Raw genomic sequence first — 19,897 nt, 5'->3', positions numbered from 1 at the left:
AGCCCAAGCCCATCGTCATAAAATCGGATTAGAACATTAAAACTATTTCTTAGTTTTATTACTTAATTTTAATTAGGGTCTTTCCCAACATTCCAAAAGGGAAGCCCCGATGTCCTTTCATCTCCAACATATATAAAGGCTCGACTGATGTAATCAATCTCTTGAACATTACAAAAAATATTAATAACGTTAGTTATATTAATCAAGTTAACGTAACAATGAAACTAATATTATTCGTTTTTTTACAAAATCTTGTGGTTTTGTCACCTATTTTCAAAAGACTATCTTCTATCTATCTTCGAATCTATCAGGTTGTTCATCTTTCAACTATTCCATATTAGAATTCTTTTCTTTCGTCGTCAGAACTTCTATTTTTCCCATCAGGTGTTCAATTTTCTCAACGCGAGAATTGATTGTAATTTCAACAAATAAATAAAAAAAAAAAAGAAAAAAAAGGTGTTCAATTGTTGCTTTTTAAGATGAAGAAACAGACTGTCCAATTTATAATTTTTCAGACGAAAATTCCACCAGAAACTATCTTACGGAGTAAAGTTTATTACAAATTCTCCGCTGATATTCGGTTTCCTTTTCACCCTGTTAGGTCGCATGTCTCTAAATGTCGTCAAGTGCTGTGTTTGCGTCGACCACTCGTGGTTAACTATTCATCAAAGTTACTCGTGAAAGAGAGAGAGAGAGAGAGAGAGAGAGAGAGAGAGAGAGAGAGAGACAACGTAGAGAATGGCTGCCTTTATGCCGGAGCATCCATTGACTCTGCATATAAGGCTAACTATCACGATGCCTGCGTCTTTCGCCCACGTTGCTAACAAGCTTATTAACTGTGTCTTCATTAATCCCCTCTCTCTCTCCAAGCTGCTAATAAACACTTTCAACGGAGAAATTCAGCTTTCCGGCAGACAGACCGCGAGCCACGTTCCAATTATTTTTCCACCATGTGAAATTAGCCATGTAAATATTGTTGGGAACGTTTTTACGCAACCTGCGCGCTAGTTTCGTTTTTATATATTGTACGTACGTATATTGTAAGCTGATGAAACGATTACCCAACGATGTAACAGTTTTCACTCGTCACTTTCCCCGCTGCGTTCTTCCATTGTGAACGCCGTTGCTCTCGATCGGTAATCGTCGCAAAGCATTTCCAAGTACTCTGCCAATTTCTATTTGCTAAACATTTTGCTCGTGTTATAGAAGGCACTTGTACATTCTATTTAGATCGCCGGTGTTTATGCAAATTCATAGTTTTATACATTATACACTTGAAGAAGTGGAATTTGAATAGAGATTTCTCACTCGTTAAATATCAGTAATTGTGCATCGCACAAGAGGAGGGCACATTGAAAGGAATACGCAGGTCTGATTGACTACATCCTAGTAAAGCTTACCTTCTTCAATGTAATTTTCCAAAATAAAGCACGAGTTATTTTCCTTATTAACCAAGATAAGCAAACACATGTATAAATTTATTATCTATATCTACATATATATACAACAAAGTGCATAGAAGGGAAACATACAGAGTATGTCTCTTGCTTTCATGCCTCGAGTGCATTTTCTTTGAGGGACGTACAATATTTTAAAAATCTTATACATATGTAGTATATTCTTGCATATTACATGCATTCTCTGTGCCATATATCAAAATAAGTACATAAAAATTCCAAATCTGGTTGTACCATGCAAAAGAATCCGTACTATTCTCCTCGCCATAAAGTTCTCTTTAAAAAAGATACTACAACCATTATATCTTCTTAAAGTGTTAAATACAAGCCTCTGACTAGAAGATAGCTGTCGAAGCCGGTGGTTTCAAGGTTTGTAGCGTATAATAACGTAATTTCGTTGAACAGGTTACACTTCGCGGGTCATTTCTCTGGCAATCGATTCGGGGTTTCGTACTCGTTCACGCGTGTATATCGCTGGCGAAAACGATCCGCTGACGCGTTCAACATTTTGCACATCGTCCAAGGGTGTGTTGTACGTACAGCGAAATCAGAAAGCGGTCAATTGATCGGGCTACCATGGATACGAGTTGTTCGATTCAATCGATCTCGATCGTTTGTGAAACGAGCTTCTCCGCGTAGCGTCGCACACTGCATAAACTCCGTGTAATCGCCAAGGATTTTGTCGCTAAAAGTTAATTATGCGATTTTGTGTCACGCTCCTGCAAGGTAATAGTTTGTTAGGCGATTCAGCGAACATTAAACATTAATTAATTTCCGTTCCGGCCATGGCCATGTCGAAGTAGCCATCATGGCGAAACCACCATCCTTTATAAAATTTCTATGAAACGGGAAAGCCTCGTTCTTGTCCATTGAAATTTCATTACCAAAGATACGATGTTCATCGATGAACGCCGACCATACAGAAATAGGTTAGTTTATCGAAAATGAACCACGTTAGTTGAACAACCCTTTTGTATACAAATGGAGAGCAGGTGGAAACGATATAATGTGGTTACAAATTAGAATTTTAAGAGACAACCGGTCGGTATAGCCGTGTCGAGTACAGAGTACATTTTACGTAGAAGCAACTTGAATTTTGGACTGCAAAAACTATCTGCGAATTAATATTCTTACAATCTTTCATTGAATCTATATGGAATTAAATACTTTTCACTTCTTACTGAAAAACAGTTGCCAATAATTGTATTAGCAAAAATTGAAGGGCTCGTAATAGAAACAACCTTGGACTTTGTTCATGCTTGTACTTTTCCAAGAAAATAATAGAAGATTTTAGTATCTTTAAGTTCTGTTGTTTAATAGAAGATGTCAATCCTCCTTAATAAGATATTGACTGTACGATACAATTGCTATAAGTGTATTTTTACTTATATCGTAGAAGAATTGCATTTTATTAAATCATGAAGTTACGGGTCTCGTGACATAGGCTGTTTTAGCAAAACCAGTTCAGTTTCCTTGGACAATAAGTCAAAATCAATCATATCGATTCTACTATGTTATGAGTTTTGTTTTCGACAGCTAGAACCTAAAATCAAAAACGTGGAGAAACTTGACGACGACACATTTTGTTACGAGTCTCTCGATTAACTTGTAGTTATCGAAGATTAGGATGCGTGATTTTAAAAGGAACAGCAAGAAACAGTTCTCGCAGAGATCCTTAAGCTCTCCAAAAATGTCTCCGACTAATGTTTCAATATTCAAAAGTAACCCCTGATTTTATCACAGCGCTATATCGTTTCCACATATAGGATCTGCATGCAGGTGAGCTCCGCGGTCGAACACGACGGCGAACTTCGACATTTCTATCCTTGGCCAGTTCTTCTCCGCCATTATCCGGGGAAGTTCGCCAAGTCAGTGGTGCGGAAGTCGCCTGCGTCGTGAACGACGAAGAAGATTGATCATTTCGTCGAGGGATAAATCGATTCGCCGGAAATTGACGGAGAATTTAACGAAATATTATCCTGAGTGATGGTCCATAAATAAATTTGTACTTGGAAAGGACCAACTACCAACTAGTTTCCCAGGACAGATTAATAATACAATTCGTCCTGATTATAATTCCCCACGTATCGCATATCTAGATAGTGTTCAGGGTGGATATATGAAAACATTCGTGTATAATCGGGGCATTCGTCTATTTGCTATGAATCCCTTTGATGATGCCAATTTTGCTTCTCGACAATTCCCTCGCTAATGATCGTGCCAATTGCTCGTGTTATTATGTTAATTCGTTGAATAAACTGCTGGAATTTTCATCAACACTAGGGTAACAGCTAAGTGACCGTTTAACCTAAATATGCGTATTATTCTTGCAGAAGTACGATGGAGGATAATTTTTGTATTCTAAGAATTTTAGAAATGTTGTTATTATCTCCCTCGAACAGTTGGAATACTAAATTAATAAAAAACAATAATACAACAATTTAATTGATACATCCAATTTTAAGTCTTTCCACTGAAATATTAAATTAACGATAGACTAAACTTTGGTCAATGTACGTTTGATTTAAATTCCAAACAGAAGAGAAATGCTGTTTCCTTTAAAAACATCGTAAACAAGAAACTCAGGATATCTGAGTAAAATCATAAGTTAAGCGTTCTAAGTGCTGCTGCAATAGCACGGAGAACTTTGTTATCCCGGCGCTTAATACATCGTCGAAACGAACGTACAGATAGCAGCCAAGTTTCTGGAACTTGAATGCACTCGTTCGACTGTGCAACCATAGATTTCCTACTGGGAGCTATCAAAAATATTTGCTGGCACGTCTGCGGGGGAATTAACGCGTTGCAGCTATTACGCGAGGGCGTAAATGATGCCGGCGTAAATTGGAACTGGGCTAGGCCACGATAATGACTCGACTCTCGACGCGTTAAATATTACCAACAAGATACTACGAGGAACTTTACAGCAGCCGATGAAGTTTAAAAATTTATATACTTCTCCCAGACGAGTTTCTTGATTTACAGATCGCAACACAGTAGACATTCGGTTATCCGGCTCGGCTTTAACCGATTGCGATCTTGGTTTGGATTAGGGTTGACCAGAAATATCATTGACGCATAAATGCAGTTTTTCTAGTTCATATACACACACATATGTGAACGTATATATAAAGTATACCTTTTACCTATCGATCATCGTTATCAAACTTGGAAATTTAAAGAAAACGTTGATTTAGAATTCTATTCCTTCAGAAAACTTTTCAACGAAGTAGGTATTGAAGTAAAGAAAATTACCATTGGTATCTCAGAGCGCTTATTTCGAAATTAATAAGAGAAGCAGGAGATTTATTATAGATAGAAAAATGGATCCAAACTTCTGACCAGTACTAATACACCAATTGTTACGTCGGGCGACACTCTACCTAGACCAGGCCACGCACCGCAGGTAAGAGGGGAACCAGATGTCCGCTCATCCTTACTGCGTACCCTCAATAGCCTTAAGGACCCATCATAAATCTCAGTAATTTGCTACCTAAGGTCCTTCCGACCGAACAAACATCTCTTTACTGAATCGTTTCTAAAGTTTATTGTTTACTACGGGAAGACAGGGGAAAGTTAATTTTTTTTACACTTTTTTTATGTTTATTAAAATTTACAATCAATTCTCGCGTTGAGAATTTTCAGTAATTTTTCTGGCGTGGCGCAGTAACATGACTAATTATTTATAATAAGTTAATACTTATTATAGATAAGTATAATTTGTAAGTAAGTATTATAAATAAGTAAATATTACTCAATTTAAGTAACTAATTGAATCTATCGTTTAGGTCTAGCGGATAGTGTCTCTTCAGCCTGCGGATCTGGTCCGACGTATCAAGTAGTCCAGTGATTAGGGGGTTTCGGTGTTTGTTGACTCTTTTGCTATATCTGTCGCTATATTTTGCTATTTCCTCTTTGACTGTGGGTATCTTGAGGTGGCGATGTATTGTTTCGTTGGTAACATACCAAGGTGCATCAATTAAGGATCTTAGCGTTTTCGATTGGAAGCGTTGAAGTATTTCAATGTTGGAGTTACTTGCTGTTCCCCATAGTTGGATTCCGTAGGTCTAGACAGGTTTTATTACGGTCTTGTAGAGAGTAATAAATTCTGTAATTATTCTGTATGTTTAGTTTGGAGCGTCGGCCTGTGAGCCAATAGAATTTTTTTAGTTTGTCCTTTAGTTGCTTATAGAGGTACTTGACAGTAAAACATTCCAACGGTTCTTTCGGACAAAATGAGTACCAGATGTTGATGCACTTACACAGCACAAGTTCAGCTAGCCTGAGGACCCGCTATAAAACCTATGTTTTTGTTAATTAAGGTTCTTCAAACGGACAGGCAGTCTTCGTCCCAAATTCCCTCACTTTCTGAACGAGGGCTATACTCGACGAATCCGATGATCTCGTGTCCTTAGACACACCCCATCATAGTTTTCCTCTGTGGCATCATTGGGACGAAAAGTCATTCTTTCTTGCGATCTCATCGACGAAGAGGGTAGCGCCTTACGATCTGTGAGTATTACACGTTTGAGTTAGATTTTGTGAGCAAGTATAATATATCTATCATCCCGTTGACCGTGGATTCGTTATCGAACCTAAGACCATTATCACTAGTGTCGCGAGTGCCTAATCGCCGCGGTTGATTGTCAAGTCTGTAGTATCCATACTCGTGTTAATAAACCGTACCTTGGTTATACCATAACGATGGCTAAGTCCAGTGCAGATTTATCAAACGCCCACAACCCCATTCCTGACTCTCCTCCGACATATATATAAAACAATGAACATACATGTGTCCATTTTTTTCATTAACCGGTAAATGATAAAAGATACATATTGTAGCAACTAGTCAGAGGTGTTCGGTTCCATACAAGCCGGATAAGCGAGACTCCACTGAATCTCTAGACAAATGGAAATCGACGTCGAACGAAGCAGGGAGACTTTAAAGAAAAAATCGTTTTATCGAACTCGGCTCTTTAGCTGAGTTTCTCGTCTAAGCGCTCGTCGCCCCTTTCTTCGTCTCCGTATCCTTTGAGAAATCGTTCTTCGGTCGATCTCCCATCCACCGTACGGAGATCCAAGCTATTAAAACGTCACTATCGTGGATCGCCGTGGCACGATAATGAAAACTGAGAGCTCGTAATTCCAACGAAGGCTCGGCAGTAATTTCAATGGATGGATGAAGGAGATTATTACTCGTGCGAGCGAACAAGCCGCCATTACTCGTCGGTGTGGCTCAAGTCGCGCGAATGGTTGTCTCTAAGGAGAGTATCCTCGTCAGAAGGATAACCGGGTGGCATGCAGTGGACAAAAATCGAAATAATCCACTGTTCGATTTTGATCTTATTATTCGATGATATTATCAGTTTGTATGTAAATAATATAAAAGATAAAAGAGTAGTTCCCCAAAAAGTCGACAGAGGACTAGTAAACATCGTTTGCACATGAAAATCTAATCATTCGAAAATTGCTCGTTCATTCGTTATACATTCTTGTTTGTTAGTTCTTCTTAATTAGTGTCTGTTACACTTTAAAAATATGGAGAATTATAGTAAAGATATGTATAACTTTAATTGGCAATTTAAAAATTTCTATCTCTTTTTAAAGTGCGATTTAAAAAGGAAGATTCAAACCATCCTGCAATTTTGATTGTTCTGTGTCAGAAAGATATTGTATTACATTGCTACATAATCCTTTTCCGCTACAAACTGGTACACTGCGCGTTCTTTATTTCTCTCAGTGAAATCCACTCGTAATCGCAACTTGCATCAAGAGTGCATTTCTGATCACATTTGTTCCGAGAAAAGTTTAAAAGTTACACAAAAGCTCTGTTCTTTACTAAATGTCAGCACAATATCTGACAGAACAGAATGGAAGTATAAATTATTTCTGCATAACACTTATGCAAAAATGGAGAGATTTACTCAAACGACATCGTGTGTAGTTAGACAAAGAAACAAATATTCAAGCTGTTTCAACTGAGCCAAAAAATAGGAAAAATACCAACAAAGATTTGATAAACAGACTTCTACCCACCTCGAATCCTCTGATTATTTAGTTTCAGGAAAATGTACACATTCAGATTATATGCATTTCTTTTTTATCTTTGTCCCAAATCCTCATTCAAATGCTACACTGTGGTACGTGAGAACGTGGGCTGCGAACGAGGCGAACGTGGGCTGTGAACGTGCGAACGTTGCTTGCAAACGTGCGAACATGGTGAATTGTGATTTTTGCCTAAAATCCTCATTCAAATGCCACACTGTGGGTGGATGAAACTTTCCTCGAATGTGGCATCACGTTTTGTCAACCGTTCATTACGTCCATGTGCACGATGAAAAGGGTTAGAATTTCCTTTCGTCTGGATGCGTTTTCGAAGAATGGAAATTAATGTCGGCGTCTAGTATAGGTAGATTCATTTACTGCAATGAATAATACGGCAACAGCACGATACACGAGTCAGCTTTTTGAAAGGGTCGTTCATGTGCAATTTGTGTTTATTCAATTTGGATAATCATTATCGATCGAAACCGGCTGATTGTTTCAGTAAGAATATAACGAATAACGAAACGATATTGGACAAATAATGTCGATCGAAATGGTTTCGGCAATAAAGCGTTTTCGACGAGAATAACGCGATAGGAATGAAACTGGTCCTTGAAAAAGAAAAAACAGTTTTATAGCTGTTAAACGGCCCGATGGTGATAAAAGCGTTGGGTTTGTAGTCGAGGATGCATCGTGTCACTTTAAAAAGAGATGTACCGGTTGGTATGAACACGTCAAAAATCGAATCGAATCCACTGAGGAAATTGATATCACTTTCACGTGTGAACGCATAAAGAAAACAACGAGTAGAGTGGCATGGCTCGGCGTAAAACACGGTAGAAAGATCACAGAGTAATATAAGAGAACACTCAGAGGAATAAACACGATACACGAAGCCACTCGTATAACGAGCACGTTCGTTTCAACTTCCGGTCTCCGCATGAACACCCCTGCGAAGCATTTTGGCGGTGCTAAATAATCTTCTGATTTACTGCCTCGTGCCGCGAATAGCAAATAATAGTCACTTCGCGTTGCTCCAGTTCGCTTTTGCGCGAAGCACACGAACGGCGCTTCTGACGTTCTACCTTCCGGAATTAATATCCCGCTACGAGGATGTTTAACGACACTGAAATAATTTGGTGAAATTAAAACTTTCCTTTGCCCCTTGTTCGTTTTCGCTTCCGTGCGCGAATTGAACTACGCGTATCTACTGCCAAGAGCTTCAAGTCAACATTTAGGTATTTGACTCTTTTTTTTCTTTTTCGTGTCTCACGCAATCAACGTCTCTCGAATTTTTACGAATCTGGAGATGCAACAAATTCCAATTCTTTTACAGTGACTGGAAATCGTGAAATTATATTAAACTGTTAAAAATGTTCGTAGCGCGTTTGACAGTTGATATACAGTAGCGCACAAAGTTTAACTATAAGCGGTTGAATGCTATAATTTTATAAGATGGAATTGTATTCGATGAAAGCGATAAATATAATATATCTTGTAGAACAGATGACTGCCAGAAACATGATGAAATATATATTTAATACAAAAGCTACAACTATACACACAAATAAATTACTTAGCAACTTTAAAATTACAATTTGTCTACTACCGTAATTGATGGATTTCGATAAAGCACGATCAAATGAAATACGAAGTTTTATCTCTTGACTTACAAAGTTTTCGGTCTTTAACGAGTTAACGCTGAGTTTCGCATATGAAGGAAGATTAAGAAAAAACATGAATCTTACCAAGAATGTATAATTTCGTACATTGTACGTAACATAGTCACACTGTCATTTATTCTGGCGCTTACTTAAACGAAGCAAAATCTATTTGAAGAACTTCATTGTTGAACAGAATTTATCGATAAATAGTTGTTTGACAGAGAACTCGTAAATAGCAGAGAAAGAAATATTTGGACAATAGAAATAAACGTGCGAATGAGCAAAGAAGAAATACAGTAATAAATAAATACAGTATATAAAACACTTAATTTTTTTTAAGAAGCGATCACCAAAAAACTATAACTTTTACGTAGACAAGTTGATACACCTTTTACAATAAACTCTCAATAACTGCTTTATAATAAATGAACTATTCCTTTGTGAATCACTTTCACTGTGTCCGCGGTCAAGGAACGTCCTCGATTGTAACAAATCCCACTTTAATTTTCACTGTATATTTATGTGTTCCAACACTAATAGCATGGAAATACTTTCAATTTCAAACTGAAAGAATCTAGAAAAGAATTAAAAAGAAAATTGTTTTAATATAATCTAGAGAAGAGGCAACGAAGTGCTTCACGAAGCCCATAAATGTCAGTTAAAGCCGATCCTTGGTGATCCTGGTCGAGCAGCAAGCTCGTAATTCTCGTGGTACGACAACGGCTCGCGCTCCATAAATTCCTGTCGTAGACAAAAGGATCTCTTACGGTGTACCCGAGGTGATCTTGCCTCGTCGAATCTGCATTCGCGCGGTTCGAATTTACAAAGCCACGGCCACGGCGAACTATCGAATGTCGCAATGTGTTCCGCAGCGGTGGCCCGTTAATGCAAGTGTCGCATGCACGCTATCGCGCGCCACGAGAAAATTTATTGAGGCCAACGAATGCAATCGTCGCGTTCTCTTCGTCGTGTCTCCGTGAACATCGAACCTAGCGTGCCTTCCAATTAGTTGCGATTATTTGTCCAAGAAGACGCATAGACGGAATGTGAGAAAAACTATTGCAGATGTAGTACAAGTCGATGCCGAGTTCAGATTTTAATGTCAGAATGGTAGAAATTAAGGTCGCAATTAGCGAAAGTACCTTAAAGAAGCGCTTTCGTTAGAATGAGTTAAATGTGGCCAAAATTCTGATGATGCTTGTGAGTATCTTGCATTGACATTCTATACATACTTTTACACTGTAATCTTGAATTAATTTGCATAGAAATGGTGGTAAAAATGTAAGAATAAAATGATTTGATATATCTTATGCGCACGAGTATTCTGAATGTTTATAAGACAAATACATTTTTAATGAATTTAAGAAAATATGAAAATATGTTTCTCAAAATTGCCCCTTTGGAAAATTCCAGTTTGGAGAAACATCAAAATTCCCACTTCTGCGAAACATACTATAGGTATAGTTTTACTAGTGCTGTTAAAATACTGTTAATTTCAAACATTTCTGCTGATTTGAAATCCGCAACAAAATTATCGAATCATTGATTGTAAGTCTATCGTGTAGGTAGATCATCGTCCATAGTCAATATTCACAGATAACGTACAAGGGTTCAATATGAATCCAATAACACGAACAGTACCACGAATATGAACACGTTGCAGCGACTAGTTAATTCTTCGTCGTTTCATTTCCGGATTGTAAAGGGTGGTGAAGGGGGGCGAGTCCATTTGCTCGTCGTTACGGAGTGTCGTGATTATTCCGACGTGACGTCTGCTTTGACCGCGCTCGTCCACGACCTACGCCTCGAATACGTTTCAGGGATGGCCAAGCAAACACCAACCAGTTAACTAGTTGGCAAACATAGGCTAATACGCTTACTAGGGTGTTAACTAAACTCGCAGCCCTCGTAAATGCGCCATTCTATCTAGCCAAGATACACACTTTTCCAATGCTTCGAAGTGACTCGTAGTACTCGTGATCGATGATTAATTCCTAACTAAATCCTTTCCATCGAACCTGGAGAACAGAATTTGGTTCGTATTTCAAACATCATCGACGAGGCTGTCTGTACTTTATCTTTAGTTGAAACGTTTTATGTTTATGAATACAGTGGGATAGAGTCTATGTAAATTGTTTCTTTTTATAGGTATAACTGAAGAAATCTAAATAGAGATGTGCTTCGTTTATTAAATTTTATAAATTTCGCTTTGAATATTCTGTTCGTCCCAATCCTGGTACAGTGGACTTGAGAGAAGTTTTTCACGTACAAATAAATTGAAAGCGTAGAATTGCACGTGAAGCTTTAATTAAAAAAAAAAATCAAAAATAAAATAGAAAATTTTTCGATTACACGTGTATTTTAGTTGACGAACCTCGGTCTCAGTTCGGATTGATATTTATTAATATGAAAACAATGTTAAAATAAACAATACTACCTGCTTTCTGACGTTATTATTATCTTACTGAATAAAACTATTCTTGTATAAAGAAAAGCATACAGTGCTTACACGTGTACTTGGCAGACTTTCACATCTTTCCGATTAAGATTAATTCGTGCATGAGAAATTATTTTCTGTCTAATAATATCACTACGACATCCTATACATTTCTGCATGTACTTTTAAATTCTTTAGAAATGCAGAAATATGCACAGTCCATTTATGAACATTATTGAGAAACTGATCTTAAAATTCAAGTATAGAACAGAGAGTAAAATGAATTATCCTTCATCGGTTTCAAGGGTTGAAATCGAGACAGACCGTACTCATGGCTTTTATTATCAACAAGTGTCCTCTGCAGCTTTTTTTAACGAATCAATAAAAACACGTTTTCCGATCAACAAAACTGTACTCCCCTCAGAGACAGATGATTCATTGAACGATCACGCGCTTTGAGCAACAATTATATTGGTCGTGGAAGAGAGCTCTCTTTCCATTCGAGAACATTCGACTTTATCGCGAACGAGATTGATTTCAATTAAACACGTGTCCTATATTTCGGAGGATGAAGAAGTATTGACAAGCGACGGCAAAGCACTAGAGAATTCTATCGAGTTTGTAGTCAGCGAAAATTAATCGATTCGGCCAACGGCTAACTTGCGGTAACATTTTTTCCTCAAAGCAATATTTTTTTCTCGTCCCACAAAGGCATGAACGTTACGCGGCAATATTCTGTAACACGCAACCATTTGCAATTTAATATCGACTTATCGCATCGAGTATTTCTACTGGTGTAATTCTTACCTCGCCAATAATGCTGCTACCTTTAAACTGCTAATCAGATACTAGCCGTGTAGATGATTATAGTAATTTTAAATAATCAGCATATTTAAATATGGGTGGTCATCGATTAGTTAAATTAATTTCGTAATAGCAGAGCTGTTGGATGTTAAAAAGAAGAAAAAAAGATGGGGAGAAGGAGGCAATACGGTGATTCTTAAGCAAAGTTCAGATCACGACGCCAACTTAAATCTATACGAGCATTAGTTGGTTTATCAGACGCGCAGGGAGTTAATTAACCTTCGAAATCGAGATAGGGGAAGAAAGCGGCGACTACTTGCCCTTCTACGCCCTAGGCGTCCGGTTTAATTATCGAGGACGTACTCTCTTTGTGAAAATCCGCTTAAGTCACAATACTTAAATCTACGGCACGTGCACACGAACGACCAAACTCTTCTTTTTTCCCTTTTTAAATTGAATTATCGACGAACTTGGTCGATCGAGTTTCTATGGGGAAAACAGAGAAGATTTAACACTGGATATTAATCTTTAAAAATGATTGCTTTGGAAGCAACGATAATTCATCGCGTACCTGGAAAAAACCAACGTTTGTCACGTAAGAGACTTTTCGAACGCGAGATATATGTTTCCTGTTGTACGAAATCCATACTGCGAAAAGTTAGAATGAAATAAAAAGTTTGTCTTAATATAGTAGAAAACAATGTATATTTTACTTTATTTTTAAGTAATAGAAGCATAAAATTTTCTTTATTAAATCTATAGAATAACGTAAAGCGGAAAGGCAGTTCCACCGACATCGCTTTATGGTTTTTCTTTCCATTACAGACTTCCTTTGCCGGATGAATCTCCTTCAGCTTCAGAATTTGTGTGTTCTCCATTCGTAAATTTGATATTATTTCCTCGAGAAGCGTTTCTTTTTCATTGTTATCTTGCAAATCGCGTTACACGACGCTAGTAGCAATTTTATGATCGCGTCAGACAGAATCCTACTCTACGGAGAAAATCTGACCTGGATTTCGAAAAAAAAAGAAAGAAAAAAGGAAAAAAGAGGCAGACACTCTTGGCAAAGCTATCCAACATTCCTATGACAACTTCGCGTACGTCGCTAATCAAAGACGACCAATGACGTCTCCTGTTAACCAATGAATATGCGTCGCAACAGTAATCAACAGGCAGAGAGTGTATCGCAGTTGATCGATGAGAGCCTGTTCGTCGAGTAATTAATCCGAGATTCAACCCGTGTTGTCGTTTTGTGATCGACGACTGGGCGGCTTCTGCGAACAGAATTTTTTCAAGAAGACAGACACTGAAAAAGAATCGGATGACCACGGTCGTCATTAACGCGCGAAAACAGGCGAGAGTGTAACCGCAAAGCGAGCTCGGTGACGCTATTATCGCGAAAAATAAGGATGACACTTACAACAGTCCTTCTGTCGGACCGCATTAATTGAACGGCTCGCTGACCATCGAGACAGCAATAAAATGAGTCGGTTATTATCGGGTTTCTTGGAGAGGCAATGAGAGCAAAGAATATCGTAATCAACGACCAAAAAGAAGTATCGCTGTCCGATCGAACATTCGTGTTCGCGTGCGTTCAAATGATAGGCCCGGCTCTGATTAAACCTCCCTTTTATCATAGTCAGGTAAACGCGGCGTGATGTGGTGCAAGGCACCGTAATGCACAGCGCTTAATACCACTGTAGTTGAATTTAATTGTAGGACATAGAGTGTCGCACTTAAGTTGGTCTGGCGATATCTTTAAAACGATTATAGGGAAGAATGTTGCGAGATGAAATTAAGTGGTTCACAGTCTGGTATGGTATGTACTAATTAATTAATTTTATGTGTTTTGTATAAATGTATCATTTTCTAAATTTTATCATAATTTTTTATGTATTTTTTATTCTCCGAAAAAACAGGTTAAGATACTCTTGGAATTATTAATTTAAATGTTATTACAGTTCGAGGTCTATTAAATTGTTTTTACATATCCATCGACTATCTATATGCTATGACAAATGTTTGCATAATTTTCTATTGCTCCTAAAACAATTGTTCATTTTTTTCTTCAAGCCACTTAAGACACGAATTGTGTTCCTTTTGCACTTTTTAATCATTCTTGTAATGTATGAGTGAACGCACCGATTATAATATACAAAATATACAAAGTGCAATTTAAAAAAACCTGCAGTTCGTTCTGGTTTAATTTCACTTTATAATATTACCGTATACACGAAACACTTGGCACACACCACTGTATCTTTTACCTCGATCTTTGGTACGAAGATTGAAAAATTCAGTTCAATTATGTATCAGCGATTCGTCTCGATTTCCTTAATTGAAGCTTCTTTCAGCATCCAGCTTGCCATCTGATCAAGCAACGACTTTCATGTTACGATCAATGCATAGGAGTTCGTAATGACAACTACGGTTCCTACGGCCAGCTCGTCTTTCTTTAATTGCCACAATGCGGCACGCGATCTTTGCCGTCTCTCGGCGACTCGTAAAGCGGAACCTAAAACGAAGGAAGATGACTCGTCACGGCTGTCATGACATTTATATATGCCGAGGAAGCATCGCGCGTAGCGCACGATAATAAATTGCGGCTGCTGGCAAGAACAGCAAGATTCTCGTCTTGCGAGATGCAACTTTTTCGGCGTCGTCTCGCTGGTTACTTGCGCTCAACCGATTCCTCGCGCACCGATTGTAATTTTAAATTTCCCTGATGCAACGGGACATGCGATTAAAGTTTTTTTGCAAGTTCCATGGAAGAAAGAAAAAACTGGCTGCCTCCGCGAGTGATTTTCTTCGCACACGCCATCGTGGCTTGTGAAACTTAAATAAGAACAGTTGGAACTTTGTTCTCCGGAGTTGTGGATGGTTTGATCTTGATCGTATCACCATGACGACTTAATTCGCCTCCATTTTGTTCTGCTTACTCATGTTGCGTTCCTTATAAAACTGTGAATACAAACGAGATTATCTGGATATCACGATGAAAGTACGCTACGTTTCATGATGCGTTATGCAGACGAGATCTTCGGTTTTACCGATTAACAGTTCGAGGAAAGTGAAGGCAAATTCATCTTCGTTATGTTTAATTATACTTAAAGCTAAAGAGAAAGTTTAAGCCTCGATTCAAATCAGCCACAATGGGATAATTTTCTTTCCATGATACGTCACACGTGAGCGTTTTCATTAGAAACAACGGTAGTCAGAATGATCAATTAATGATATTGTACAATTACAATGTCGCATTTTTAAGACTTTGAATAGTTTTTTTTTTTAAATAAGATATCATGAATAAGATCTCTTTTCTTTTAATTATATAAGTATATAATATAAGTTCAGAAAGCATAAACTGGGAAATAGAGGAAAGTCAAGATATTATAAATATTACCTTTTTCAATTTGGCTCAGAATTTGTTTACGCTGATGTTACTTCGTTAGGAAAAATGAACTTACAAAAATAGCGCGTTTATTATTCTAATTGTTTATCAAAGGAATAGAATTAAAAAAGTTAGAAAAAGTGAAAATGTCGATTTAGTTTCTGAGATCTTTGTCACGCCAGATCATATCATATCAGATGGTCATACGAAAAGTTTTAAATTTAGGTCGACAGTTCTAGAGTCAATCTCTGATAAATCGACAACCAAGAAAATAAGAAGCCTTATTCGTTCAGATATATCACACTTTATACGTCATCCAGGAACAAAGTTTATTGCCTCGGAGACTACAAACGTCTAGGTGACGAGCATAAAATCTCGCATGAACCCCCAACAGAGCGTAAACGTCGGAAAAAGTACAGAGGAGTAAATATTTAACGGGCTTGTAGACGTTCTCAACGCTTTCTCGGACACGTTAGAGGAAAGTCCTGGAAGTGGACACGGCATACAAAACGGTTTTCTAGGTTGTTGCTAATTTATTCAATTAAATGAAGACGTCCGAAGAAACGACTGAGATCATTTCGCAGAACGCGTGAACCACGCAGCCCAGCGTGGAACGTGATTACGACCTAATTAAATGCACGTCAGTTTCGTGCTCTGATTCGATTTAATCTTCTGGCCACCTGTGTGTCACGCGACTAAACGCATTGTCCTTCGAGAAGCGACCGAGTAATTTCATTTCGGACTACTGTCGACGGATGTTTGATCCAGCAGCTTATTTGCATCGCAAGTCCACGCCACGAACATTCCAGCTCGAATATTCAGAGAGGTTGAAACGTTGCAAGAAACGACGATTCTCTTTTCTTTTTCTAAATTACTCTCCGGTAATCGTTTCGTTGGTACAAAACGCATGAAAATAACCGCGTACGGGCAAACAATAAACGAAGTGCGAAGAAAAAGAGAACAAAGAGCGTAGAAAAATATGAAATTTAATTGCAAGAGACAAAAGTTAAGGCGAATGGATTTTTCACGACCGATGGAGCGGCGATGAAAATTCCACGAATCGTGCGCCACACATACAGTTTCCATTCCATCGTCAGAAGAGTTGTTCGTTACGAAATGAAACTGTGAACAAGGAGAGCGAGAAAGGGTTTAGGAATGATAGAGAAGGAGAGAAAAATGAACGAACGGGAAAACGGTGCGCGTATCGTTTCATATTTCGAGACAAAGGAGGGCTTATACCTTGCCAACGAGTTTCGAATCTCGAAACGTATCAGCGTGACGGATCCACCTATTTCGCGCGTTCCTGTCGAATCGCAAATACAAACACCTATTCACTCGCGCGTCAACTACGCGCGCACAGATAGCTAGGTATACCCGGCGTTCCAAATTTCAGACGTGAAAAAGAAAGAAAAAAAAAGAAGAAAAGAGTAACTCTTCTGTTTCTGCCCGCCACGCGTAGCAGCAATATTCACGGATTTACCTTAAACGGGTTGAAAGTTCTCGAGGGCGCGGAAGTAGACAAAGAAACGGAGCTTTAGACGGGGATAAAACGCGATTGTCCCTGCCATCTACGCTCGAAAACCAACGCTCGACGAGCATAGAGAGTGAAACACACTAACTCGTAGAATACGAAGTTGAAAGTTTTCATCGACGTGTGTGAATCGCGCCACGTACCTTCAACAGCGAGACTGCTATCTTCTTATCGGCCGTTTGCTACGATCGGCAAAGAGGATCAACGAGAATCGTAACGTTTTACGAAGCTCGGTGAATTTTCCACGTTAAAGAGCTTGATTATTACTTTCGATTTTCATTTACGAAGAAAACAGGCTGCTCCTCGTTTCCAAATCAAAGGAGTCTCCGGAGAAAGAAAGGAAGCAAAAAGAACAGGACGATTCTCAATGAGACCGTCCATTACTTGAGTCTTGTTCCACAAAGAACTGACCCGCCACCCCTTTGCCCGCGAAGCTTCTTCACCTCGCCAGTCTCATTCTGTCTTCTTTTGTCGTGGATTTCAATTAGTAAGAAGCTATCGTAAGAGGCTCCTTTTTCTCTTGCGGTCCCGGCTCCCGAGACAAAACGCTTCAGACAGGCCGTGAAATTAGGTCAGTAGATTAAAATCGACCAACGAGCTCGAAGGAAAAACGTGCAGAGGAAACTTTTGTATGATCTTTACGACTTAGTGTAGTGTTCAATCGACGAGTCTGTTGCAATTTATCGGATTACCGTTTGTGTAACACGAGCCAGATTAACGCCGTGGCGCCTGCGCAACGTTCAAAGAAGCTGTCACGAGCTGCAGCCCAAACGCATTGTTCATCGTCGTGTTCTCCTTCGCTTGAAGCCCTTTGTACCTCCTAATTGCGGGGCCAATTGTTTCTGTCCTGTATAGTCCCTCTCCAAAGGCACGTGTTCAACCTCAAACTCCTGATGTAAATCAAAACTTGATATTCCACGCGCGTGTTTATAAGCAATCTCTAATGATAGCTACGTTGATATAGAAATACACGTTGCAAACGATATTTATGCGCACTTGAAGTATGAAGATGTATATAGATTGTTTTCAGTTTAGTCGATTATATCAGCCGTTGATTTTTATGCATTCAGTCTACGATATTTTATACTGAAATATGTATCTCATAGAAAATATATGTACATTCCCCCAGTACATTCCGATGCATTTTTGCTTAGAAATCGTAGGACATCTTTCATTTTTAATAAAGATTCAATACGTAATATAGATTACGATTAATTTGAAATTATATCCATCTTGTATCTGCTTGAGAATTTCTTTAACCAAGTACGCCAATTACACGTATATTCGTTTATTTCGCAGCTTAAAATTAAATTTAATGTTAAATGACAATCCATGAACTTCTTCCAATCTTTTCAACTTTGAAATTCCTAACTTTCTTCAAATATAACAACTATGCTAAGGCATTTTCATCACAGATGTACATCTCTCCAATCCGAAAAGGAGAAGCAAAGAAATACTTTCATTTCAAGCATCCTTTTACAGATATCTTCAAAGAAAAATAGTCTGCCACAATATCGTTCTAAAGAAGAGTACAGTAATTATCGCATAATAAGACGAGACGCGCAAGGACCATGAAGACTGATAAACTCCCCATTGTCCGATCTATAAATTGGTCAAATGTTCCTTCTCTTTATCCGAAAAGAGAGAAATTCCATGAGAACCGGTGAAAAATCGGACAGACACCGGTGTCGGATTGTTTCCGCGGGGGAAGCTTTGACCCATTGTGATCAAGGTCGTTTATCAAACGCCACCAGGAATGAGATCCTTTCGATGATAGGGAACAATTGGAAAATTTGTCGGGTCATTAGCATCATGTGGCCAGGCGTCGGACGATCTACCGCACCAGCCAAGTCCATCTGCTATATTCCACCTGCTGTTCTCATACAGCTGATTAATGGTATCATCCATTGACGAAGAGAACAGAACGGTATCTCTACGAGAAACCGTTTCTACATCGGATAGTTGGTATGGAATTGGAAATTTTGGTCTCAATCTATATTCGCACTCTGATTGCCAAGATTAATTTGTCAAGAATCATCAGGATATATTGGTAGAATAGCCAGAATATATGGATTTTAGATTAAAATAAACGATTTATGATTTTTCATAGATATCTTGTAGGTTTACAATAGATTTATAGTATATTTTTGTGGAAGTGTGGAATTATTAACTTAGTCACATTATTAAGTAAATGACAGAACGTTCTGGCAATAGAGGTTTCAGAAGTTGCAACAATTCTCCCCAGAAATTCTCTGCTGGAACTAGACCGTAGCTTTGTGAATTTTCTGCTACGCTAGGGCAGCGTTTTCTTTATTTATGGCCTCAGCGAGAAGAAAAATTCCTCGAGTGGCATGAAAAATACTGGAATACTGGAATACTGAAAAATCTGAACAGCAGACAAGAGAAATAGAGTGACTTGTATTTTATGAACGTATTCTTGCCATAGCTTTCGTCTGATCAGATCGAGACTTACGAGGGAGTTGCGTCATTATTTTATGAAAAACTGAGTTTCGCTTTTTCCATGACAAAAAAAAAAGCAGTAAATAAGCGAGGCAGAGGAGAGACGATATA

At 38.4% G+C, this 19,897-nt stretch overlaps 1 protein-coding gene across 19 annotated transcripts in view; it reads right to left on the bottom strand.

The window, feature by feature from the left end:
* LOC117157590 (uncharacterized) overlaps positions 1 to 19,897 on the bottom strand; it is a 208,875-nt gene that overhangs the window by 28,668 nt on the left and 160,310 nt on the right. The window lies entirely within an intron of this gene.

Source organism: Bombus vancouverensis, chromosome 6, assembly GCF_051014615.1.
Source record: "Bombus vancouverensis nearcticus chromosome 6, iyBomVanc1_principal, whole genome shotgun sequence".
Lineage (NCBI taxonomy): Eukaryota > Metazoa > Arthropoda > Insecta > Hymenoptera > Apidae > Bombus > Bombus vancouverensis.
This window is presented reverse-complemented; position numbering and strand designations above follow the sequence as displayed.